General features: G+C 48.1%; 1 long non-coding RNA gene across 1 annotated transcript in view; it reads right to left on the minus strand.

Moving 5' to 3' along the window:
• Positions 1–868: 868 nt before the first annotated feature.
• LOC143442193 (uncharacterized) overlaps positions 869–12,897 on the minus strand; it is a 31,526-nt gene continuing 19,497 nt past the window's right edge. The window contains exon 3 of the long non-coding RNA XR_013110203.1: positions 869–1,993. This is a non-coding gene — a long non-coding RNA (uncharacterized LOC143442193). The remainder of the gene's footprint in view (positions 1,994–12,897) is intronic.

Here is a 12,897-nt window from a genome sequence, read left to right on the forward strand (position 1 = left end):
CCTTTGCCAGAGCAAGGTGGTGTCAGGACAGCCGGATTCCAGGGACTGAGAAACACTCTCCACCTCCCATAGGGAGAACCCACCAGCCATTTGGTAAATGGTGCAATCCCTGAGCCAAAGAAGCAGGATGAGTTTCTGACATCCGAATGGCACCCAGCACATGTCTCTGTCCATAGGAGTCCCTGTCTGCTTCACGTTAATCCCTCAGCGTTGGAGCTACTGGGGAAAGGGTACAGGGAGCTGGCTCAGCGGACGAAGAACTTGCTGCACCAGAACATGAACCGGAATTCAACCCCGAACCCAGATGAAACTCTGGGAAATCATACTCTTGTAATCCCAGCCCTGGGAAGGCACAGACTAGAGGATCTCTGGGGCTCATTGGCCAGCCAGCCTAGAAAACTTGATAAGCTTCAAGTCCCAAGAAGAAACCCTGTCTCAAAAACCAAGATGGAGCCGGGTGGTGGCTCACACCTCTAATCCTGGCACTGGGGAGAGAGAGGCAGGAGGATCTCTGTGATTCAAGGCTAGCCTAGTCTACAGAGCTAGTTCCAGGACAGCCAGGGCTACACAAAGAGGCCCTGTGTCAAAAATAAATAAAATAAAATAAAATGAAACAAAACACGAGGTGGAGAGACGGCTCAGTGATTCAGCGCATTTGCTCTTCTTGCAGAGGACCCACATCCGGTTCCCAGCAACGTGGTGGCTCACAAATGCCTGAAACTTCAGTTCCAGAGGATATGATGCCCTCTTATAACCTCCTCGGGAAGTGCATACACGTGGTATATATACAGACAAGCAGGCACACCAAAATGCTCATAAAATTTTTTTTTAATAACAACAAAAATAAATACAAGCTGTATATCTCTGGCTACACATATAGAAATTATTTTTTAAATGTAACCCAAAAAAGTTTAAAACTATAAACAAAGTGGATGACACCTAACATATGCTATTGACCTTGAGTTTCCCCAAGCATGTGCGTGCACACACACACACACACACACACACACACACGTATGCATCCACATACACAGAAACACACATGTGCCTCACCCCAGAAATCAGAACTAGGGGAAAACCTCCCATTCCACTGCGGGTGGGGTCGGAGGAACCAAGAGGGAGAGGTGTATGCCTGGCCTCTTTTCTTTGCCTCAAAAGCAGGGTGGGCTAGCAGCCTGCCTGCCTCCTGCCTGCGGGTGAGCTTGCTGCAGCCCACTGGGCTGGCACTTGGCCCTGGATGCCAGGGAGATGCCTCTCATCTCAGCCCCCATCCCTCCCTGCCGCCACCCAGACTGAACACTCCAAGTCTGTGTGAGTCACACCAAGCCCTGGTATCTGTGCAATTGTCTTCTGTACAAAGTGTCTTCACACATTGTTCAAGCCCCAGGACCACCCTGACAGCCATAATAATGACACCCACGTTCTCAGAGGCAGGCTTTGTCCTCAGTGTCACACACAGTCCTTCATTTGATGTTCTCATCACCTCTGTGACAAAGCCAGTGTTGTCCTCCACCCTAAATGGCCGAAAGGGAAATCAATTCCAAGGTGATCTGGCTCCCCTAAGGTCACAAGGCTAAGTCAGGACACAAAGGCAGGATGTCTAGGTCTAACTCAACAGAGGCCAATACATTTGCAGTGGACAACTAGACCTCTTCGTTGGTGGTGGTGGTGGTGGTGGTGGTGGTGGTGTGTGTGTGTGTGTGTCTGTATAGTGATGGTGGTGAGTGCGTGTGAGTAGTGGTGTGTATGTCTGTGTGTGTGTGCATTTCCTGTGGTTCTCCCATCTCACCTCAGGAGCGCTGATTATAAGGAGATAAAGATGCCCACTACCTGGTCTGGGTTTTACCTAATTTCTGGGGATTCAAACACAGATCCTCATGCTTGTACTGGTAAGCTGAGCCGCCTCCATAGCCCCAGACTGACTTCTTTCTTCGTATCTCCAGAGGACTCTGGCCTGAAGCAGGAATGAGCTAGGCTCATCTTCTGAGGGTCCCTGGGGATTCAGGCAACAGAAAAAGTTAGACTAAACCCAAAGACCCCAAAGCTAAGCTGTCCTGGTGAAGGTCTTAGATCTGCTGCCAGCTGGCTGTAGGATTGTCGGTAATATACTTAATGTCTCTTCACCTCAGCTTTCCAATCAATAAAATGGATACGGGGGCAAAGTTACTGCTGCCTGGAGGTATGAAGACTGAGTTCCCGGTACACAGAGTGGGCTGGGGAGTCAGCTCAGCCGTAGCACACTGACCTAGTGTGCACCAGGCCTGGTTCAATCCCCAGGGCTGCAGGTGAACAAATAAGATGTCGTTTACATGTACAGGCAATCTCTGGCACAATAACCAATGTCTACAGCTTAAACAGACTGAGAAGGTTGTATTTATGCATTTAGGAATATACATATGCACACATAAATATATACACACAAATATATATAAACAATTTTAAAAATAGGTCATAAATTTGAAAGACGGCTAGGAGGGAATACGGGAGAGTTTGGAGAAAGAAAGGGGAAAGGGCAAATGATGTAATTGTATATTATAATCTCAAAAAAGTAACTTAAGAATTTGATGCCTATGGACTCTGAAGTGACAACTCAGTTTTTAAAAAGCTCACCGAGCAGGCATAAGACCTGGATATGATCCCTAGGACTTGTGTGTAACAGTTCGTGTGTTGATGTTTATAATCCCAGTGCTGGGGAGACTGAGGCAAGGAGGGTATCTGGGATTCCTTGGGCAGCCATGCTAGCTTGCTCGGTGAGATCTAAGTCAATGGGAGATACTGTCTCAAAGACCCACCGTGGAATCAGTAGCTGAGGCTGACTTCTAGTACATACACACACACACACACACACACACACACACACACACACCAGCACACACATGTGTACATGGACACACATACACTGGCTATAATTACCAATATCTGACGCTTTGGCTTCCGAAACTGGAGAGCTCAGACGAGCTGCCACTCAGACCTGCCCTTACAAGACCTGAGTCCCATTCTCTTGAGAAAAGCCTGGGTCACGGGAGGAACATCCAGGGTCTCTTTCTCACCCTTCTGGCCCCTAAACCTGAGCCCAGCCTTCCAGACATGCTAACCCAGTGGTTCTCAACCTGTGAGTCACAACCCCTTTCACAGGGGTCACATATCAGCTATCCTGTATATCAGATATTTGCATTATGATTCAAAACAGTAGCAAAATTATAGTTACAAAGCAGCAAAGAAATAATTTTATGGTTTGGGGGGTCACCACAACACGAGGAACTGCATTAAAGGGTCGCGGCATCAGGAAGGTTGAAAACCACTGTGCTGAGCAGTAGACGGCTATGCTGTTGGCCCTGGCCACCCTCCCCCACCCACTATTGCACTGGGTGAATCTGAGTGATCATGAAGTATAAAGTGAAATCTGGAAAGTTTAATAAAGCTCTGGTGTTTGGGGAGGGGTGACAGTGGGCAGGTTGATACTCAGTAGCAAAATGTCATCTGAGTTTATTTTGGTCCCTGCTTCTGGTCAGCACCTTGAGCATATAGCAAGCATGGTTTGACTTGACTCTCCCCTCTCCCTGGACTCCCAGGCTGCCTGAGTTTTCAAGCTGTGCAGCAAGACTCGGGGACCCTCCCGAGGTATTAAGTTGATCTTTCTCATGAACACCCCATTCTTCAGGGAGACTTGAAGAGAAAACCCCCACCTACGAAGCTTTAAAAAAAAGTGTAACAAAGTGGCAGCTGCGGTTGCCAAGGAGATAGCAATGAGGGAGGGCGGGATGCCTGTGGTGCCTCCTGCCTGACAGAGCCACCCCCTGACAGCCCACCCACCCCCACCTCCGCCCCAGGAGGGCATTCTCCGAGTATCATGGAGAGGGTGAGGGGCCAGGCCTAGAAGAACCTAGGGATCACATTCTCCATTGTTCCTCTCAGGGCCTAGAGCAGAGGAAGGGGACCAAACAATGGACCAGCGGACACAGGGAGCAGCAGATGGTCCCCCTCTCTGCCTTGGACAACCCTCAATGGGAACCCACCCCATCTCTAGTCGCCAGCTGGTGCCCACAGCTTGCCAGGCCTGCCTGAGAGATTGGAGAAGGAACCCCAGCTCAGCTGGCCTCAGACCCCGGCTCTGCACCTGCTGGCCCTGGGTTTCCACAAAGACGTTCGAGCTGGGAGTTTAAAGTCCAAGGGAAGAGTAATGATGATCAATCCTCATGGACAGCAAAGAAAGACACCCTTCACCGAAAACCTGGAGCCCTTCAAGGCCCCACCAGACCCCAGCTTCTCTGTGCCGCTCTTCCTCACCCCGGGCCCCCTCTGTCTCTCTCTGTCTGTCTGTCTGTGTCTCTCTCTCCCTCCCCCACCTCAACCTTTGCATATGCTGTTCCCACGCCCAGAATGCTGTTTCCCCACCTCCCTCCCATCATGCCCTATTCAAGCATCACCTTAGATTCACCTCTGCATGGAGCCCTTGAGAGATACAAAGCCATTGGCCTCCTGACTGGCCACAGGTTAACACTCATTGATTTTGCTTGTGATCTGTCTGCTGTCTGCCAATGGCCTCCATCAGCAAGGATTGTCTGTGCCTTGTTTTTCCTGCTCGGTTGTCTCTGGCCAAGAACAGGAGGCCCTGGCACATAGTAGGTAATTGATGGCTATTTCTTGAACTTGTCAAGACTAAACAATGAGTCACCCCAGTTTAATCAAGTCAGGTTTGCCTCCAGTTGATAATAGAAAGAATGGAAGCCCCTAATGAGTTTGGTAGCTGAGTGAGCCAAGGCTGGAAACCTGTCTGACATGGCTATAGTCTCAGCTGTCACCTGACCCTCGCAGGTCTTCCAGGACCCGCTCCTCCCTCTGAGATAGACACTGGTCCCCTCCCATGATCAGGCACTCTGTTTTATTCTTTTGTAAAAAGTGGTAACAAGGGCTGGGCAGTGGTGGCGAACGCTTTTAATCCCAGCACTTGGGAGGCAGAAGCAGGTAGATTTCTGAGTTCGAGGCCAGCCTCATCTACAGAGTGAGTTCAAGGACAGCCAGGACTACACAGAGAAACCCTGTCTCAAAAAAAAAAAAAAAAAAAAAGTAGTAACATGAAACTGAGTTTCTTCAGTATTCCTTCTAACAGGCTAAATCTCCACAGAGATGTGCAACCCCACTAAAGCCACGTCCAGTGCCCACTTGCCCGATTAAGTTCATGGTTTCTCCACAGCTTGGTTTTTTAGGCAAGAGTTCTGAGTTCAAGTGTTAATCGTGACAGAGAGATACATGGATTCCCTTCCTTCCCTTTTTCTTCCTTCCTTTCAGACTGTTTTGTGTAGCCCAGGCTAGCCCTGAGCACACCATGTAGCCAAGGATGACCTTTAACTTCTCATCCTTCTGTCTTCACATCTCAATCCTGGAGTTACAGATGTGTGTCCCTATTGCTGGGTTATGTGGTGCTGGGAATTGAATCTCTGGTCTCAGGCTTACTAGGTTAACACAAGATCAACTGAGTCACATGTCCCAGCCCTGGAACAAGGGCTTTCCTCCTATGTGGCTGACACACGTGTCCAACAGTAGAGACATTTTGCTGAATGTTCAGCAAACACCAGCTGACTCAGCATTTTCCTCCTAGGTCATTCGCTCAAGAGAAATGAACACATACTTCATGGTAGAACACGCTTTACCCACGGAGCCAGCTCTCTGGTCCCATGCTGGGCATTTTAGACAAACTATCTAGATCAATCTTCTCTAGATCCTAGTGGGAGAGGTACTATGCTCTCCATTCTACAGATAGGTAAGGTGAGGCTAAGAGGCCAAATATTGTAAATTGCTCAAAGTTACAAAGCAAAACAATGCATTAAGCTTGATTTGAAACTGGACTTTGATCCAAGGTTCACCTCATTTGCACAGGGGACGAAGCAGCTGGATATTAGAAAGAAGTAGTGTTGAACTAGGCATGGTGGCTCCTGTCTGTAATTCCAGCACCCAGGAAGCTGAGGCAGGATGATTGCCCTGAGTTCAAGGTCAGCTTGGAGGTAGTGGTTGTCACTGACAGGGAAGAGAGGCACCAGTGGAGATGGCGCAGCGTTTGATTCCAGGCACCCGCATAGCAGCTCACAGCCATCTGTAACTCCGGTTCCATCTGACATCCTCTTCTGGCCTCTGTGGGTACCAGGCATGCATATGTGCACACACACACATGCACATGCAATCAAAGCACCCATGTAGGGATAATCACTGTGTAGTGTGTGGAAGCATCATCACCTGTCAATAAAAAGCTGACAGCCAATAAGCTGAGGCAGGATTAGAAGGCGGGACATCCGGCAAAGAAAGAGAGAGGAACTCTGGGAAAGAGTGAAGTGCAAGAGATTGACCCCGAACTCTGAGGAAGTCAGACACGTGAAACTGAGGAGAGGTAACCAACCACGTGGTAGACGTAGACTAGAATAAACAGGTTACATACTTTACACTTGGCCTGGGCATTTATTCATAAATAATTAAGTCTCAGAGTCCTTACTTCAGGAACAGGAGTGTGAGTGGGAAAGCCTGCATCTACACACCCATACACATGCAAATTCAATAAAATTAAATTAATTTTAAAAGAAAAGACACGAGAGTAGTACACCTTTAATCCCAGCACTCAGGAGGCAGAGGCAGGAGTTTGAGGCCAGCCTGGTCTACGGAGTTCCAGAAAAGCCTGAAGAGACCTTATCTTGGAGAGAGAGAGAGAGAGAGAGAGAGAGAGAGAGAGAGAGAGAGAGAGAGAGAGAGAGAGACTGAAGGGCCAGAGCCAATATCACCTCTCTATTTCAGAAAGGACTAAAAACTGCACACAGCACTGATCCCAGCAAACCCCTCCTCCCAGTATTTGTGAGCTCATCTTTCAGGTCCCTCAGGCTCCTTTCCTGTTGGATTTTCCAACATTTTCTCTGAAAAGTCATGAGGCAGTGGGAAGGTGGACTCCCCTCCTGAAATTTCAGTCCCTTGCCTTCTTTAGTGCAAACTACGTACCCCACATGTGTTTACGGGACATCCCTCCCTATCGAAGGCATCAGGGAGACTCCAAGAACCTCAACTGATGAGGTGAGCGCCTGCCTGGGAAAGTGCACGTCAGTGTGTGATGTGAATACACACACATCTGTGGATTGCATCTCTGTGCGGACATGTGACCCTCGAGAGGCTTCCAGGAGTCACAAAGGCCTGGCGTCGGAGAGGTATCAGACATCTGTGGTGAGGGTAGACCAAGCAATGGTGTCCTTCCAGGCAGACAGGGTTTCAATGCATGGATCTTCCTAACCCTGCTTTCATTCATTCATTCATTCATTCATTCATTCAACAACCTTCACTATGCATTAGTTTCTCTTTCTCGGAAGCACGGAAGAGGGAAATAAGCCAGTCAGACAGACTCACACAGTGTTCTTGTGCATTCATTTATTCTTTCTTTCTTTCTTTCTTTCTTTCTTTCTTTCTTTGCTTTACCCTCTCACTGTATGACCTTGGGAAGATCATTTGCTCACTCTGTCATCTGTAAGAGTTGTTGAACTAACGACATCTTCTCCTGTTTGGACAAAGGAAGGATGGGTTGAAGACAATAAGTAAAAAGGGGGCTTCACCAAGTCAACACACACAAGCAGCAGGGAGCCTCACTGCCACACAGGATACAGCTGTGTATAAAATGGTGGCAAAGGAAACCTGGCTGCAGACAGCATACACTACAGGGTCCCAAAACATCCAACCATCCAGCAGTTGCCCAGCAGAGCCCCAACAGCCAGCCATGTAGCAGGTGTTCAGTGAAGCCCCAATATTCAGCCATCCAACAGGTCCCGGGGGTGCAATATCCCCCCAGGGGATATTCAGCAGGTGCCCAGCAGAGCCCCTATATCCAACAATCCAGCAGGTGTCCATTGGGATCCTAACAGCTAGCCACCCAGTAGGTGTCCAGTGGGGCCCCAACATTCAACACTAGAATTCAGTATCCAAAGCTCACTTAGCCAAATGTGTCCTGACCCCGCCATGTCTCTTCACGCCTCACCCCTACCCTAAGTCACTGCTATCACCATCACCACCTTCACCACCATGTCTCCACTTTCTCTGGGACTCCTTGTTACTTCTCCCTTAAGACCCCCCTCTTGCTTTGCCTCAGATCTCAGAACATTCTATGACCAAGATCCCCAAACACTAGCGGCTTCCAACACCAGGCTGTGAGCTCTTCTCTTCCCCAGCCCTACATTACCACATAGAGACCCTGTCTCACTTAGGTCACTGTTGCTATGATAAAAACACCACAGATAAAAGCAAGGGTTAGCCGGGCGGTGGTGGCGCACGCCTTTAATCCCAGCACTTGGGAGGCAGAGGCAGGTGGATTTCTGAGTTCTAGGCCAGCCTGGTCTACAGAGTGAGTTCCAGGACAGCCAGGGATACACAGAGAAACCCTGTCTCGAAAAACCAAAAAAAAAAAGCAAGGGTTAACCTGGCTTACCCTTCCACATCATACTCTATCAGTAAAGGAAGTGAGGGCAGGAACTCAGGCAGGGCAGGAACCTGGAGGCAGGAGCTGATGCAGAGGCCACGGAGGGATGCTGCTTACAGGCTTGCTCCTCATGGCTTGCTCAGGCTGCTTTCTTATAGAACCCAGAACCACCAGCCCAAGGAGGGTTCTTCCCTGTCAATCACTAATTAAGAAAATGCCCTATAGCCTGATCTTAGGAAAGCATTTCTTAATTCAGGCTCCCTCCTGTCAAGTAACTCTAGTTTGCATCAAGGTGGCATAAAACTGGCCAGGATACCCCACCCAACACCTATTACGTTCAGGAGTAACCCAAAGCACACTCCCACAGTAGAAACCCCTCAAGAACTGGGGTCCTGGGACTGGAGAGATGACTCAGCAGTTAAGAGCACTGACTGCTCTTCCAGAGGTCCTGAGTTCAGTTCCCAGCACCCACATGGTGGCTCACAACCATCTGTAATGGGATCTGATGCCCTCTTCTGGCATGAAGGTGTATATGCAGCAGAGAGCACATATACATAAAATAAATAAGTAAATTTTTTTCTTCAGTTATAAAAGAAGAAAAGAAGAAAAATCTGGGGTCCCTCAGACTCACCTTCCAAAACGATGGGTGCACCAGCTGCACCAGCCTAGAAACTTCCACCTGCCGACCTGCACAAGTCTGGTATATTCTCTGCAAACCAAAGCAGTTCAGGGGCGTGTCCCAGACTTGGTCCCTAGAAACTGTGTACCTGAACAAGTCTCTGAGCCTTCATCTGCAAAAAGAGGTGGGTTAATAAAGCCCACATTATAGAAAGAATTTGATCAAACTATGCCTGGGGCACAATCATTCTTACAAGCCTGCCTGGCGGTCTCCCCAGGCTGCCTGGCTTCTGCCTCTTACCTGAGGCAGTACTTGTGTGGGTGTCTGTCTTGCTCCTAACTCACTGTATCCCCACGTTAACAAAGGAAATGGGGTGCTGGCCTGGGAGGACTCCAGCATACCCAGGAGAACCAGGAAATCCATCACCAGAATTGAGGTTAAAAAAAAGTGCAGTTGGGGAGGAGGCAGCCCAGAAGGCTGGGCTTAAGCAAGATTTCCTAGAGGGGAGCACCCCGAGCCAGTCCTCAGGGATGACCAAATATCAGGAGGGAAAAAAGAGAAAGGGATACAGTGTCCCAGGAATGAAAGAAGACCTGGTCCCTTACAGGAAGTGCAGTCTACTTGGGTAACCAGAGCAGAATGAGGTGGAGCAAGGGACCAGGGACCAGCTAGAGCTAAAAAGGTCAGATCACCAAGGGTTTCTGGTGCCCACTTGATGAGCCAGTCTGGTGTCCTGACCAGAACCTTAGATGAAAACAGGACAAACCTGGAAATGCTGGTAAGGTGTGGGTAACATACGTCATCAGCGTCATTCCTAGTGCAGTATCCATGTTGACTTTGTTTGTTTGTTTGTTTGTTTTGTTTTTCGAGACAGGGTTTCTCTGTGTAGTCCTGGCCGTCCTGGAACTCACTCTGTAGACCAGGCTGTCCTTGAACTCAGAAATCCGCCTGCCTCTGCCTCCCAAGTGCTGGGATTAAAAGCGTGTGCCAGCACCGCCCGGCCCATGTTGACTTTTTGGCTTTGCCGACCACACCATACTTGTATAAGAAGGAGGCTCTGGGGAAAGCCAAGTAAAGCTCCATAAATTCAAAATGAATGAAAAATTAAAAGTGAAGCATGGGGTGCAGGAACAGTGACTCGGGGTTAAAAACACCTGCTCTTCTTGCACAGGACCCAGATTTGGTCCTGAGCACCTACATGTCAGCTCACACCTCTTTAAGCCTCATTCCAAGTGATGCGATGGCCTCTTCTGGCCTCCACAGGCATGTGGTGCATACACATACATGCAGACAAAACACTCATGCACATAAACTCAAAATAAATACATGATTTAATGAGATGCAGACAGAGGGCTGGTGAGATGACTCTGTCCACAAAGAGCTGCCACCAAGCATGAAGATGTGACCTCCGATCCCCCCCACCCACCCACCCCCGGCAGTCACGTACAAAGCCAGGCATGATGGCACGTGATTGTGATCCCAGGCTGACAGGACAGAAACAGGAAGATCCCTGGAGCTTATTGGCCAGCTGACTTAGATAATTGGGTGAGCTCTGGGTTCAATGAGAGACCCTGCCTCAAAAAATAAGATAAAGGGCAAAATTGAAAAAACATATGATATCAACCTTTATCCTCTACACACACACACACACACACACATATATGCATGCATACACATTTGCATGTATGTACCACACACACAATGAGGCAAGCTAAGAAGCTGAGAAGGGGACATGGGAAGAAGGAGAAACCCTTCACTCTAGGATCTAGCTTGTGTTTCCTGTTGGCTGAGAGTCAAGAAACTTCAGCACAAGTGATCAAACCAAGCTGTCCAGAGAGACCAAGTCTCTGCCCTAAAGACATCTCAAGTAAGGACACCCCAAGTGAGGACTGAGCTGTGATTTCTCAGGGCTCGAATATGTGACCTTGGGTTTCACTAAATTAATGCACCTCTCTTGTCTCTAAATCAAAATGATGCATGTCCTAAAACTACATTACAGCTTTAGTTAGGAAAGTCTTTAAGATAGAGAAAGCCGGTTAATATGTTTTTACTTAATTTTTAAATTTTGCTTAAGATTCTAACCTTGTAAATTTGTATCCTTTGAATAATGTCACTTAGAAGAGTCCACTGGATCACACACATGACCTTCACTGAGACATCCAGGCAGTCCCTCTCTCTCTCTCTCTCTCTCTCTCTCTCTCTCTCTCTCTCTCTCTCTCTCTGTCTCCTACACTTAAATCAGGGCTGGTCTCTGTTTGTCTGTTTGTTTATTGTTCTGTTTGTTTTGGGTTTGATTTTTTTAAAATTTAATCATTTGTTTTATGGGCATGAGTGGGTTTTTTTAAAATCTTATTTATTTATCATATATACAGTATGTATGTATGTATGTATGCCTACGGGCCTGAAGAGATCACCAGATCTCACTATAGACAGTTATGAGCACTGTGTAGTTGCTGGAAATCAAACTCAGGACTGCTGAAAGAGCAGTCAGCGCTTCTAACCTCTGAGCCATCTCTCCATGTATGCATGTTTTGCCTGTATATAAGAATGTGCCTATAAGTATGCCTCAGTGTGTGTGTGTGTGTGCGTGTGCGCGTGTGCGTGTGTGTGTGCATGTGTGTGTGTGTGTGTGTGTGTGTGTGCAAATGTGTATGTACATACATACATGTGTATTTGTTGAGGACAGAGGTTGACATCAGATGTCTTCTTCAGTTGTCCTTTATCTTATTGTTTGAGTATGTGCACCACCCGTGCCCCTGGTGGTAATCGAGGCTACAATAGGATGCCGGTTCTCTGGAACTGGAGTAGCAGAGTTGGTTGTTAGCTACAATGGGTATTGACAACCAAACTCTGGTCCTCTGCAAGCCCCGCAGGTGCTCTTAACCCCTGAGCCATCTTTTTTAGCCCTAGCACTTTTTATTTACTTGGTTGGTTTGCTTTGGTCTGGGAGGTTTTTGTTTGTCGGATTGGTTGTTGTTGTTGTTTTGAGACAGTCTTACTGGGTAGCCCTGGCGGACATAGAACTTGCTATGGCAACCAAGCTGGCCCGAAGCTCACAGAGATCCACCTGCTTCTCTACCTCTATCTCCCAGGTGCTGGGATAAAATTGTGTACCAGCACAACCAACTAAAACTTCATTTCTTAAAGGTAGGCTTTGCCTTAAGAATAATAAGGACGCCCTTCAAGGGCAGTAGTATAACGAAGATTGTGCTGCATACAAGGAGAGACTGGAGAGAACAAGCCAGACCACAGAGAGAGGATATCTGGGATTGCCGAGGGGAGTTTAAGAAACTGACTATAGCCGGGTGTGTGTGGTGCCTATCTTTAATCCCAGGGCTCAGGAGAAAGAGGCAAGTGGATCTCTGAGTTCAAGGGTAGTTTGAGTAACTTCCAGAATAGCCAGGGTTACACAGAGAAGCCCTGTCCTGAAAGGAAAAAGGGAAAAGGAAACTGAGTGTGACGGAGTGCAGACATGGAAGAAAGGGCGGGGTCCCGACAAGAGCTTCGGGTGCCAGGATGCTCCACTGACAAGGGACAGAGCCCGTCTCAACCATGAGGGAAAGGGCCAGTGGGTTTCCCACCCATTCCCGCCCTAAAACAAACCAAGAGTATCAAAAATGGAGTTGACCCAGGAGTCACTGGAACACTGCGTCTCAGGCTTCGTCAAGACACTGGCTCTCATTTTTGGTGTCTGCTCATTTTGGTGTCAGCGATGGCTGTGAACAAGCCACCAAAAAAAAAAAAAAAAAAAAAAAAAAAAAAAAAAATGACGTTCTCCCATCTGCTGCACTTAGAAAGCCCACAGAAGGGCTCTGCCTACTAGGGTGACATCTATCTCGAT

This window comes from Arvicanthis niloticus, chromosome 5, assembly GCF_011762505.2.
Source record: "Arvicanthis niloticus isolate mArvNil1 chromosome 5, mArvNil1.pat.X, whole genome shotgun sequence".
NCBI classification, from domain to species: domain Eukaryota; kingdom Metazoa; phylum Chordata; class Mammalia; order Rodentia; family Muridae; genus Arvicanthis; species Arvicanthis niloticus.